This window comes from Electrophorus electricus, chromosome 4 (assembly GCF_041902795.1).
Source record: "Electrophorus electricus isolate QZ-2024a chromosome 4, ASM4190279v1, whole genome shotgun sequence".
NCBI classification, from domain to species: domain Eukaryota; kingdom Metazoa; phylum Chordata; class Actinopteri; order Gymnotiformes; family Gymnotidae; genus Electrophorus; species Electrophorus electricus.
Window position 1 is genome coordinate 29,452,368 of NC_137500.1, and position 14,849 is coordinate 29,467,216.

Here is a 14,849-nt window from a genome sequence, read left to right on the forward strand (position 1 = left end):
GGCAAGTGCATAAGTATGCTATTGTGAGCGTGTTTGCCAGAGTCTGTTTCTCTGCGTGTGCATCCGATGACTCACTCTCTTTGTCCCAAGGCATGAGGTGATAAAGAAGACCTGGCAGCTAACAGTTGCTCATAGTTACTAACCAGACCCACTAGAGGGTTGGCATAAGGTGAGAGGATGTGGGAGAACAAAAGGGCCTGCCTGCCCTTCAATTTCATTTGCCTCCCTGGGTTCAAACCTGGTACACACTGTTAGCAGAGAACAACAAATCACCATGCCTTAAACACTTCCTTTAAGCGGGTAAACAAATTGAATGGCTTACATTTGCATAGGAGCTCAGACACACTGTGTTTTGATCGCATCCGCCATGATGCCAAGGAAAAGCGCTAGTAGATGGAACACCACAGAGGGCTTTAGGGAGAGCCAGGCTGAAGAGACAGATGGATGATGGGGCTTTTGGAGCATGGCCCTACGGGACTGTGTCCACCATGGCAGCAAGCGGAGCGCCCCAGCCTGCTTTGGCCAAACACGCCCACAACAACCGAAGTGAAGCCCAAGCGCCATACTTCATGCGATAATTTCATACGAATTTTCCATCCTCTTGAACATACTGTCGCAAGTATCGTGTTAACAAGACAGCTGTAGCAGAAGGGGTGTTTTCAAAGACCAAAGATCATACAAAGATCAAAACAACAGTCAGGCAATGTAATGCTGATTTAGGATTAATTTACGAAGGGTAATGGTGGACTGCAATTTCTCTTTTCGTGGGCAAATCAAAATTAATATGATGGTATTTTCATTTTGAAGAAGTGAGCTCGTAGAAACAAGATGCATGAATGCACTTAGCACAAGGCTGTTTGGATGAACTCTACATACAGATGAACACTGTGTTCTGTTGAGAATTACATTCACTTACACAGGGGCAAATGTGCAGACAAGTGTTTTGTGTAGCTGGGCAATTCACCTATATCTAGCAGCATAAATCACACTTTATGTGAGAACAGCATACTAACTATCGATGTATTAAATATAGACCTATAAATTTAATCACAGAATTCTGAAAAGCTTTGCTGAACAAGCTCAACCAGACCATTATCTGCCTTCTATCAAATTCATTTGTCCGTGATGATGTAAATCATCTTCAGTCAGATCAACTGTGAGTGTGTAGTTATTTTCTACAGCTCAAACCATCCCCTGGGTCTTTTCTTAATTAGATTCCTTGTAGAGGGTTTCTCAAAAAAGTTACAAATCGAAGGCTTTTTTTTTTTTTTTTTTACTTTGAGGAAACCTGCCAGAAGCTGTGTGAACAAATCGTTAACTCCATATGATCTCTGACCAAGGATAATGACAAGGTCGATTATCCTCTGATGCTGTAAGATTGATAAACCGATTTCAAACACATTGCTGCTATTCAGTGCTGTGGCTATTCAGCATTCAGTGCTGGTGGCTAATTGGTACCATCTCCCTGCAACAGCATTACAATAGCATGGAGGGGAGCACAGTGATTTAATCAAAAGCATTCCACTGTACTCTCTCTTGGCCTGGTCCTTCACCCCCCCCAACTTTTGAGAGCTTGCAGATGGTTTTGAATAAACCAGCAAATATGAGTCTGTGTGTTTATGTGTGTGTGTGTGTGTGTGTGTGTGTGTGTGTGTGTGTGTGTGTGTGTGTGTGTGTGTGTGTGTGTGTGTGTGATATAGCTAAGTTTGGAAACACCACTCCATATAGTTCAGGGTTCTCTTTGAATGTGGATTAATACCACAGATGAAATGTGTTGTTTGTTTGTTTGTGATTTTACCTCCGTTAAAGAGTCAGTGTGGATGTTTTTGTTTTACTTTTATGTAGGTGTCGATTCACTAACTAACCCACTACACTCTGTTTATGCAGGCACAGTGTGGCATTGTAAACTCTCCTTTGCAGTGCACTCAGTAATATAGCTATTCGTTTACTGAAGAAAGCAGTAACTTTGGGGGTGTTTGCGTAGTTTTGCCAGATGGAGTTACAAACAGGCTTAACCACTATAGAAGTGGCATGGGAGAGACTATTAGCATCTAAATTCAAGTGTGAACACTAAGTTACTAGATTTTTTGTTTCAGTATCAGTGGTGTCACAGAGACACCTGAGCCTTATCAAAGGATTAAGGAAGAGCAGCTGAACTCAAACGCTTGTGTCTTGGCCTAGCGCTGCTGTGCATTGCTAATTCACCTTTGCTACAATCCTTCTGAATAGCCTGTGTAGAAAGGCTAATATCGGTGTTGTTGCACTGTGGGCTCAGCCACGTGGCCTTATAAGGTCTCTTGTGCTTAACAGCTTACACAACACATCAGACTAGAAGGACCCCACCAGCAGACATGCCTTTCTGCAGGCAAAACTCAGCTAATGGCCGTTCTTGGAAGTCACTTTCTGGGTTTATTTTCTCGGCACAAAAAGGCTGAGACCTCCGTAGAATTTTCATCAGCATTCACTTTAACGCCGCAATGGACACATATAAGAGAGGAGATGCTATCATTACCAGCCCCATGAGCAATTTCACAGTTCATTTAAAGTGTGCTCATACATCTTCCAATTTGTTTGTTCAGTGTGCTGCATCTGTCTTGGTTCCATCATGTAGGAGTATGGGGGAGGAGTGAAGACGTCGTCGGGCTGCAGTATGCTTTAGTGCTTCAGTGATCCTCAAGAAACTGACCTCTGCACTCAGTCAGGGTTTCTATCAGTGGCTACCACAAGTTCTGCGCTAAGAGGCTGGTGAGAGGATGCCTGTGTCATCTGTCAATCATACATCCCACGCAAACTTGCCGGATTTGCATCCTCACTGAAAAAGTCCCAGTTGAGCTGAAAAAGTCAGCGCATCGTTACACAGAAACAGCCCACCGTCTCCAGGGTCTTATCGTTTACACTGAAACATACAGACCAAAATGAACACTTATGCCTGCAAAATTTACAACCCTTACCACACTCATTCCTACACACACACACACACACACACACACACACACACACACACACACACACACACATACACACACACACATACACATACACATACACACACACATACAGACATACAGACACACACACACACACACACACACACACACACATACACACACACACACACACACATACACACACACAGACACACACTCTCAGGTGCGGAAACCATATTCAGGCCTGGCACACATCTTGTGTGGGTTTGGAAATAAGCCCACATTAAAGGTTAACCTCAGGAATGAGAAACATCGTCAAATGAATCCATAACATTGTTGTGTCAATTACTCACTCTTCTGTTCTCGGGAACTAATTACAAAGCAAAATCTTTCTAGAAGTTTCTGTTGAAAATATTCCAAAAGAAATGCAAGCCTCAGACTTGTCGGCATATGACTGCAGGTTGTGTTTGATTGGGGAAATTATCATTATCTCACGCCCTTTATAGGGACAAAGGGGGAAAAGCTCTTTGATCTTTCCAACAGCTATGCATGCAGTCAGTTAAGAGGAATAAAAAAGAAAAACAGAGAAACGTAGACACTGATTTTATGCTTAGAGGTTGGTAGCGTGTCGTATGTAGTATGGTGTCATGATGGTGTTTCCTGGGACACAGATGTAAACTCTTGGAGTGGGGCTTTCCTCACTGTATAGTTGTAGAGAGATGACCACTTCTGTCATATAAATTAGTTTAGTCCTTATTCATCAACCCACAGTGCCACTATACATCAGCTCATGAGTAAATGTGTGTGTGTGTGTGTGTATAAAGGGTTCACGTGAGAAGTGAAATTCACAAACAGAAATACACAGAAAGTATACATAACAAGAAGTGCAAGAAGTAGCAAAAATGATTGAGTGTGTGTGAGATTGTCCAAACCTCATCATCTATTATTCAGTTCTATCTTCGACCACACACAGTTCAATTAAACATGAGAACTGACCAATTAAACATCAGAATTCAGCACATAAGCAATAAGTGACAAAGACATAATACAGGAGTCTTGTGCTTTCTACAAGAACTCATACACTAGTGACTTTATGGCTTTTTTTGGAAACAGTGAACTTGCACACACAGTGGAGATTTACATTATCCAGACAGCATTTGTTTTCATGCCATCCGTTTCCCTAGAGAGGGGAGCAATATCCACTCTGTCAGTGTCAACTACCACTGTTCCAAAGAAAGACTAGAGCAACATGAAGACCTGTAACTGCAACTGCTGGTCTTCCAGAAATCTCCCACAAGAAACAAAATCTAGAAACAGAGAAGTCACAGAAGATAAAACCAGAACCTGATATTGCTTCAGGTGCATCACATATTAACCCTACTCCTGGAGGACGTTTCCGTGGTGGTTTTCATTGAAACTAGGGTTAACTTGAATAAAGAAAATCAACAAACTGTAAAACCTGATGAATTAATTTAATAGAACTGAACCATTTTACCTTAATAAATAAAATTATTTTCACATAAATTATTCCCTGAGCTGAGCATGAGCAACACATGTATGGACTTTTACTGTAAACCTCAGACAATTAAGAGAACTGTACTAATCATCGTGTTAACTAACTCATTACTAAGTATTAAATCACTTTTACTTTTTACAATTAAGGGCATGTTAATCTCAGATATTGTCCAGGGAGGAATCCAGCGCTTAGGCTCCTTGACTAATAGAATGAAGTGAAAGTTTTAAAAATGAAACAAAATCAGAAAAAGATCGCATTTATATTATTTGGCTGATGCTTTTATCCAAAGTGACTTACAATTATGAATGAATAATACTTGAGCAACTGACGGTTAAGAACCTTGCTCAGGGGCTCAACTGTAGCAATCTGGCATAGGTGGGGTTTGAACTGGCAACCTTCTGAGTACTAGTCAAGTACCTTAAAAATCATGAAATGGCCAACAGATTGGTGCCTCAGAGGAGAGGAGAAACTTTCCCCAATCCACCCAATTCCACCCCCATATTCCGCCTCTAGCACCTCCTCTTTTCTTCAATGTGCACATCCATGGCAAGAAATGGTGCATGTCCACTGCACTCTTGCATGCACACTCTCAGCAGAGCTGCCCTGAGATGGGCTGGTTTTGGCAACATGCTCGCGAAGACATGTGCAGGCTTAGTGGAGGGGCTTCAGCAATGAAGGCAAATGCCACATTTTTCCTTGGCCTACAAATCCACCCGTGACATGTGATGTTAGCCTCTTCCAGCAGACTTTCTCCCATATTCCTAATCCTGTTTGCAGCTGCTATCATGAATGCACAGACTCGCCCCCACCACCACCTTAGCACAAGTAACCGGCCAACGCAATGTACAGTACGTGATGGGTGTCATATTTACAGCATTTGTATAGTCAGGTGGACAGATGAACTGTCAATTAAAGGTGAAATCAGAACTGATCTGATTTGTGGATGAAAAGGACAGACATTACACTGTCCACTGTCGTTATTAATATGTTAGTGCAACCCAGCATGGCACAGATTTCAGCATACAGCTGAGATTTCAGATTTACACTCTCTGTATCGTGTTTAATTTGGACATAGTTGAATGGCCACAGTTGAATGGCTGTGTAAAATCTCTTGCTCTCCTTCATTATGTTAGGTGACGGCCTGTCTTCAAAAAAACGTGATAGAGCAACACACTTGATTTTTAATTTTTTTTTAAAAATAGGAGAACAAGAATTAATTTCTGGTCCATAGTGCAATGCCGAACAAATTCATATGTTTACCACCAAACAAAATGCTATTTACTCTTTCAGCTTCAAGTCAAGTTAAAACTAAGCTTTAAGCTTTAACACTAGTGTTTGATTTGGTGTACAGTAAGCAATGAAATATTCCAATTTCTGACATCAGCCAGCAGAGAGGAGCGAGGGATGTGGCGGTGTGCATACAACTGCAAGCAAAATTGTGTTTGTAAAGTGATATGGAAGCTCAGAAGGCTTCTCCTGTTTCCTCTAACAACCAGAGGCCGGCTTTGCCAGACCAGGAGGATTTAGAAACACATAAGACCATTATTGATTAAACTTGCTGCTCGGATGCCCTGGGGATGGTGGCTAAATCTTCCTATCAGTGCTGGAGTGTCAGAGGGGCTATAGTTGCCTGGAGGAGACAGGCCTTTGAAATTGGGGCCAGAATGAGCAGTACTAATCTCCACCTGGCACACCAGACCCCTACAGCACTAGAGCACATCCGGAAGGCATGCCATCTTCACACACACACACACACACACACACACACACACACACACACACACACACACACACATGCAGACACACACACACAGAGACACACACACACACAGACACACAAGAAACCCAAGTATGTGAAAATTGTCCAGTGGCACCATAGTAACCCTGATTACATGTAAGTGAAAAGTACTGAAAAGCCCAGCACAACAAAAAACTGGGAATAGAAGTGTATGATAACAGTAATCTGAAATAAGCAGAAATAAGATGTAAACATCCTGTTCTAACCACTATAACACTTTTTTTTCTTATTGTATGAAATGAATGCATACCATAAATTCTGCTCCTATGCTTCTATGTACTGGAGGTTCTCTTAAATTGGTGCACAAAGTGTGTATGATTGTGTGTTGGTATATGTATGCATGTTGCATGTGTGTGTGTGTGTGTGTGTGTGTGTGTGTGTGTGTGTGTGTGTGTGTGTGTGTGTGTGTGTGTGTGTGTGTGTGACAGAGAGAGAGAGAGAGAGAGAGAGAGAGAGAGAGAGACAGTTAGAACAGGCAGAGACCTTGGCGTAATTGTATAGAATAGAAATGTTGCTTATTACAGGTCAGCTGTGGTATATCATAAAACACATGCATCGAAGTGTAGCTAAATTTGCATCAAAGCACAAAAGCAATACATATTCAGCCAGTCAAATAAAGCAGAACAGTAGTGTAACCTCTGTGACCTTCAGCTGTTCGGTGGTGAGGTGAGCATCAAAGAACTCCGAGGACCATATTCCATATGTCTGGAAATCATTCACTACTCTCCAATTCACCGCTCTCACTGTATCTTTCTAGCTATCTCCCTTTCACACTCACACACCACAAGCAAACACTATCTCACGTCTTTCACACACACTATCTGGCAGCACTCTTCTGTTCTGTCTGACAAACAGGAGTTCTGCAAGATTTATTTTGCTTGTCTCTAGTGTGTTCTTCACACAAACATACACACACATACACACACACACACAGACACACGCACACCCTCTCATGTTTTGTGTGAGTTAGCACAAGACAGCAGTGCAGACATGTTGTACTAAACAGAGGGAGCCAGGCATGCCTGGGTCTCCGCCTCAGGCAGAGGCAGCGGTGCTGCTCCTGGGCTGGGCCACTGCTGGAGCCATCGCTGCAGATCCAGCCCACTCAAGCTTCCATGAGACCAAAATGTAGGATAAAATAATCTTGATTGTAAACAAATGTGTGTGGCTTCTATTGTGAATTCAGGATGCTCCTTTGCATCCTTGGTACTGGCAGTACCTTGTGAACCCACAGGCGACTACCATTATGCATATTTGCACTTGCATATATTATTGATGAGACGTAATGGACTGAAACATATTGTGTGCCCTCCCCTCTGTCAATTCAATTTGGTTTCCTCAAAAAATAATTAGCATATTTTGTGGTGAAGTTTGCAGCAAGCTGTTATAGACAAAGGCTGGGGTGCACACACACACATACGGAAGCATATAGAATCACACACTTCTTCGTTTGCTGGTTGCTGCTGAAAGCTACATCCCTCAGGTCACTCTCAGTGGTTGACATGCCATTACAGCTGGGCCTGCACTAATTAAGTGCGTCATTTAAAGAGCACAGACACTCCTGCTACCTCCCCCCTTCTCTCTGCTGCCAGCTAGCCCAGCTGTTTACTCGTTATGTCTCCCTGGAAACTGGGAGAAATTTAAGTTCATTCAGAGTAGCCGCGGCGGGAGGCGAACAAGCCTGTCTTTTTACAGCCAGAAGAAATATTTGTTGAAGTCACCTGAATTGGTTACTGAATGTTTCTAACGATTTCATTGCTTTTCAATAATTTGTATGGCAATCAACTTCTGACTGTCATTGGTCTCTAATATTGTCATGCAGTAGAAAGCCTGGTCTGGAAGAAGGCAGGACTGCGTGTGCTTCCTCGTAGCCAGGAGAGCGGTGTTCTCACCCCACCACACTGCCCAGGGTCTCAGACTGCCTGGGAGAGTGGGCTACACCAGCCATGCCAGGCATACATTCAGCATTTAGAAATGTAACAAGTGATAATTATCATCAAATGATGATATTGATTCAAAGCAAAAAAAAAAAAACAAATCTAAAGGGCAAGGCCAACACAGTTGCCCAGACACACTGGAGAAGAGCCAAGGAAAAAATACCTAGAGAAGTCCAGCGAATAGCCCATGCTGGCCCAGGAATAGCAGCCAAGCACTAAGTCAAGCCATTAACTTTGCTGGCAGTAATTAATGGAGTGGGTAGTGTATAGGGCCACTGGAAATATCACAACAGCGTATGTTCTGAAAGCTACAAAGCTACAAAAGGCACATGCTCACAGGCAATAATAAGGCACTCCATGGAATCAGGATGGCCTAAGTGAAGTGCAACTTGCTGCAAATAAGGTACAAAGGTTCAAACCTACAGAGGACAAACAAGCATAACCAACCTAAATCAATTTAGAACAAGTTTGAAACTGGGGGGTGAAGACAGCATACCTAACAGCTGAGAAGGGTGGTGGGGGGCTGCTCTATGGAGCCAAGCAATTCCCTGCACTCGCAATCCTTGTTACATGGTACTTGATACATTTGATCCAAACCTTAAGACAAATGCTAGGGAGTGTTTTTACCAGGAAACATTCACCAGAGCAGTGGGGCTGCACTGTAATCGTGACGTGTTCACCTGATCTAGCCATGTTTGTTTAGAGCTGCTAATCTACAGTTTGTCTTGGAGGGCAAGATTCTTAATGGAGAAGCTGAAATGAACTCTCTCTCTCTCAAAAGCCTTTCAAATAAACTGCAATTAGAAAATGTTCAAAGGAGGATGATACTTGTTTTCTCATTCAGTTATAAAAGCCATCACTCAATACAAACTTCTTTGCTTCAGGGAATCTGCAATAATTACGTGGTACTAAGATACGGTGGCGTCTGCTAACAGGCTTAGGATGAAAAATGAGTATGCCCATAATTTTCTGTTTTTGTTATATACTAAGTGAAATTTTTAATTTTAGTTTTTAGTTGTTTCCAGAAGTAATTATTTTTCATTTGCATATTCAGTAATGAAGTGTCTGGTTAATATATGGCATTTAAACACAAGTTTCATGTTAATGTAATATAGTTTAGACACTCCCACAGAATATGGGGCCTAGATACTGCAGAGCAATTAGTCAAGTTGATGATTATGTAGTTTTGGGGCATGAGCTTAAAATACATTTTAAAAAATTCTATCCACCATCTCTCTGTTATAATAATAAGGAGATCAATGAAGAGATATACTGTTTATCAGTAGAACAGAGATACAGCTCCCATAAGAAATCTTTAGCTTTACAGAGGTTTACTGACATTTTCTCTAACTAGTGTGTCAAAGGCTTTGCCCAGTCTATTTATCCATACTGGATAATCCATCATCTTTCTGGATGCTGATGGACAGTGCGTTTTCTTGTGCTTTATGGACATTTGTATTCCATTTATGAGCCATCATTGAAGAGTAATTCTGGAGCAGCCTCAGCGTTATCATCCTTAGTTACGTTGTGAAGGAAAGAAGGACCAGGTAGCAGTACCAGGCCTACACCACCCACATGGAGGAGTGAAAAGGGACGCTTCCCATCCATACAGAAGAATAATGGGAGGGGGGGACACTTCAGTGTTTGCATGTTGAAACCAAATTAATCTCCCCCTGACCTCTGTGCCTTTTATTTTGTGGGGTTGTATGTTTTTTGTTCTCTCCTCCCGCTGGGCTGCCTGTCTGTCAGGTGCATGCTCCTCTACCGGCAAGGTGAGCCCAGCGCACTGTGCGGCACAAGGGTCTGCTCACGGCAGCGTGACGTGCCTGCTAATGAAACCCTCCGATCTCAGAGCAGTGCCTCACTGACTACAGAGACTGTCAGCATCACAACTTCTTAAACTAGGTATGTTCTTTTTTTAACATTCTTAAGAGTATTATTTGGCAGACAGCGGAACAGATCCTTGATCAGTATTTTTTGCCTGAGGTGTTTAGTATATATAGCCCAGTCCACCCCACCCTAGGGCTGGATCCTGTGGGCTGATGGGCAGGTGTCAGTCAGCTCACTCTCTCTCTCTCTCTCTCTCTCTCTCTCAAATTCTATATCTTCAGGAAATTCTGATGGAGGGAGAAAAGGAACAAATTTTCTCTCTTGTATCTTTAAATATAATATTTGCAAAACAAATGATGGAAAATATGTAAATTCTGACAACCCAGCCCTCTCCATCTTATTGTCTCCAGCAAGTTCTAATGTTCCTTTACCTTCTTCAGAAAGAGGTCTCAACATGTAAATAACAGCAAACACTTACTGTGAGATTATTCATGAGGCTTTGAAACAAAGGGGAAAGTGAGACATGTGGGAACCGTGTCAGATGGTGGATAAAAGGGGACGCGTTTGCACTGGCTGAGCTTTGCAGAGGAGGTAGAAGGGGGTCTGGGGAGGGGCGGTCCCCTACAACAGAGTCTTTCTTCTGGGTCAGATGCTTACCATAATAAACACCAGCCCACAAAACAAGTGCGCCGCCTCTGCCAAAGGTCATCTCAGCCCTCTCACGCTGTCATAACACAGCCCCGCCTTCAGTGAGGGGAGAGAGTGTTGACCCATGTTCCCCTGAGGCAGAGTTCAATCACACCACACTGAAAGGTTCTGCAGGGGCTAAGGAGCCATGCTTGCACTATAGAAGCATAAAAAAACAGGTCAGGGAACATGTGGATCTGTGGCAACAACTACTTATTCCATAGGAGCAAACACAAAAGAAAGGTAACCAATAATCTATGTTCAATATGGTAAAAGAACGAAACAAGACATGTTTGCAGTTGCCGTGCCATTTCTTCCTGTGCCAAGAGTTTATGGCTTATGCCAGTTTTAACAAAGAATTATTTATTATTTATTTATTTATTTATTATTTATTACCAGCAGAACAATAAATTCAATAAATTCAATTTCAACAAATTTCAAAATTTGTTCAATTTCAGATAACAAAACATTTCATGCTGTAGTGATTAAGTTAGAGCCTTAATAACACAACGGTGAGGCACAGTATAAGCATAAACAGATAAACTACAATGAACTCTGGGATTTATAGTTCCCTAATCAGAATAGGTATATTCTCAGTATCACAGTTCTATATGATTAGTTACAAAATCTTTTGCATCCATCCATAGGTCTGGACACAATGCGCTTATCTTTCCAGCAAAGGGAAATTTTTTACTTTTTTTTTTTTTTTTACAAATTTTTTACATTTTTTATAGCATCACTGACTTATGAATGAGGCAAGATGGATCAGGTAGTATTCTGAAACACAGCTCACCTCCTTTACACTAGCAAAGATTCAAAAGACAAGAATTTCCCTGAGCTTAAGGGACTTTCTGCAGGCGCTTTTGTTTGCAGTCTGCTTCCAGAACATTCCCTCTCAAATCGTGCATTTCATGCAAGACCAGCAGGGATTCTTGGTACTGAAACGTGCCACAGTCATATCAACATTTCACAGTGACCATTAAATTTTACTATCATATACACAGCGCTGTGCTTTATCCAGACTGAGAATTCCCAGCAGGGAGAGGAATGAAAAACAGGAGATGTGGCTAAGCAGTAATCACCTCCGAGTCTGCACTAAAAATCACACGGAGTGATTCCTTCACTCACGTTCATGTCTTAGACTAGATTATTGGAAGTGTCCTCAGTGGTTAGACTTTGAGAGGTGAAGGCAGGCGAGACATTTCCTAACTACATAATGAGTGTTGGACGGAAGCCTTCAGAATAGATAATCTCCTATAAACAGTTCCGGGAGCTCAGCTGACTGGGTTGTATACCTGGCAGTATCCCAGTATGGGTATCATGTCTGAACACTTCTATCCAGGTGAGTGGCAGAGTTGTACCTTATCTTGTGCCTGTCTTGGCAGATGAGACCGCACAGGTTTAGGGACACAAGAGAAAATGCTCATGAGGCAAACATTAAAAAAAGCGGAGCTTTGGCTCGAAGTTAAAAGTTCTGGGACAAAGGGCTTTGTGAAACCTCTGGGTTTACTTAAGATATGAGAATGCATTCATATTCATGACAAAGAACAATAAAGTCTCCTTTCTCCTATCTCTGTCTCCACAAAGAGGTTGAAATACAATATTATAAAATAGTGATGGATTGAATAAGAGTACTGGGTGGTAATTGACCAAACTAAGTTTATTTATTATAACATTAAAACACAATTCAGAAGTCTAAAGGTATTTTGAATAGATGCATTATAATGGACTTTTACATTCAACTACCTTATATAATAAGCACATCCTTACCTATAGTGTTTTAAATATAAAATGTATAAATTTTGTAATATAAAATGTATTACTTATTTATAAATATGTATTTATAAATTTTTATTAACTATAAAACTTTATTACAAATATAAATATTTAAATGTCTGATTAGATGTTACATTGAAGCACATTTAAGTCAAGAAAACCTATGTCTATGTACATGGCTGGACAATGGCATGTAGACCATACATGCAGAAAAACATTCCAGCGTATAATAAGAACAGAGAATATCTGTTCCCTTACTGCAAGGCACTTCAGCTGCTCTTGGATATCTTGCGGTGTTTAATCATTCTGCTTTGTGCTCGTGTATCCCATCACTTTGATGAGACTTAACGTGAGACAGAACAGTCATCTCACTGAGACCATCTGATTGAGGGAAGCACTGACAAAGACAGGCATAAGGTTCAAAGCCCAATTATCTGCCGAGGAGAGATCAGGCATGTTTGAGGATGACAATTATCACAGGTTTTTGGTTGTACTGCATTCCTGTGGTAATCTCAGTGCTCATGGATGGGGCCGAGTCCTGCTGGAGCTGACGGGGCACATGCGAGGGCTTCTCTATTGGCTTTCACACCCATCTCTGCCTTACATGACAAACAGCTTTGCCTTTCAGCCATTTCCTCCAGACACATCATCACCTCAAGCAGGCACTCGGGTGAAGAAGAGTCTCAGCATGCCAAGCAGAAGGGAAAAAAAACACCAAAAGAATGACAGAGCGCAAGCACACCATACCACATATCTTCCTGGAAATCAATCAAACACTTGAAATTTTGGAGATGTTACCTTTCTAAACTGAAGAAAAAGCATTATGCCCTGAAAATGGAGCTGTTTATCCAATAAGGTCTTTAAATTGAGACCAGTATGTTTTCCACACTGAAACTCACTTGATTGCCATTATGCCATAGGGGCATATCAACTATGACACTCCATATTTTTCAGTGAGGAATTTGTATGTATTATTTTACTGTAGTGATGAATGCATCTTTTTCTCACACATATCATGCTGTTTTGACTGGCTTGGTAGGTCTAAATGCAATGTATAAAACATATGTTGTGATACCTTTTCCTCTTCACAGGCTTCGCAGGCACACTGAAACAGATTTCTCCATGCCATCTGTTTATTCATTTGCCCTGGACCACAAGTGCCTACAATAGCATTCCCTCCTTCTTCCAAAGCTATTCCAGGTTCTTCTCTTGTATTATGTTTGGATCCAATCTTTCAGCGCGCCTTATAATGGAACGTGTCAGTAGTTGTCATGTCAGCCAAGGCCTGGACAGTTGTTTTTCACACCTCAGTTGTTTTCTTACTGATAATTTGATCAAAAATCAAGATGAAAGACCATTAGGATTTGTGGTGTGATTGGGGGGGGGGGGGGCAAAGGGAAGACCAATGCCCTGAAACTGCCACAGTGCATCCTCACTTGATGGATTGCAGCTTTTGTGGAGACACTCACTGGACCAATCACAAGCCACAGAGAGGTGGGGAGAGGGGACAAGCCATGTAATTTACCAGCCTGGGGAAAAACATCAGAAACCTAAAAAGGGGGTCAGAGCTGAGTGTTAAATGGTTAAACGCTTTATGCTACAACCCGAATAACCTTTGGTAAGTGAGGTATGCATGGGCATTTAGGAATTCAATTAGGAAGGCTTTCTGCAGTTTGGGCTGAGGGTAATTACCTGTGAAGTGGAGGTGTAAGGCTTGCTTATGCAGCACCTTGGTGGATGGTTTCACGCCTGGATGAAATAGAGCCTCAGCAGGCAAAGAGCATTTTCACTCTTATCAGAGCATCCGAGCCTACAAACGCCCCATGAGACACACACACATACAGGTTGTGATGGACATGTTGAGAGAACATGAAGAACATACACACCATGCAAGCACTTGTAGTAACCCAAAGAAGTCCAATAGAAACATTGTCTTGACAAGGGCAATCTTTGTTCATGCCTGTGATTAACGCTGAAGCGTGGTAAACCAGCGCATCTCTATCCTGAAGTCAAGTTAGGCACAGCACTGACATGACGATCTTACACCCACAAATAGTCAGGCTGTTTGTATTAGAAACAAAATATTGTATATTCAAGATGATATCCTCATAATAATTTGCAATAAGTGTTGCTCCAGGAAATATTCAAATGTTTTTAAGTTCATTTCTGTGGTTTTAAGTTCAGGTCAACTACAGGTCAGGCGCAGTAGTATCGAGCAGGAGTGAGACTGTTTGTCAGCAGCACGGCATGCTTCAGACTGAGGAAAAGCCGCGTGGTGCCAGCGTGAGGGGAGTCGTGGAGGTGCAGCGGAGCGGCACCGTGGCCTGAAGCCCACGGTGATTTACTGTGCTGCATACCGCATCACCAGGGCCAGCACA

The 14,849-nt window shown here is 42.0% G+C and overlaps 1 long non-coding RNA gene across 1 annotated transcript; it reads right to left on the minus strand.

The window, feature by feature from the left end:
• Positions 1-12,503: 12,503 nt before the first annotated feature.
• On the minus strand, positions 12,504-14,236 carry LOC145657654 (uncharacterized). Its single transcript, XR_014123529.1, has 3 exons — positions 14,164-14,236; positions 13,908-14,021; positions 12,504-13,793 (listed from the first exon to the last, which is right to left on the minus strand). It is a non-coding gene; the product is annotated as an uncharacterized LOC145657654 (long non-coding RNA).
• Positions 14,237-14,849: the final 613 nt, after the last annotated feature.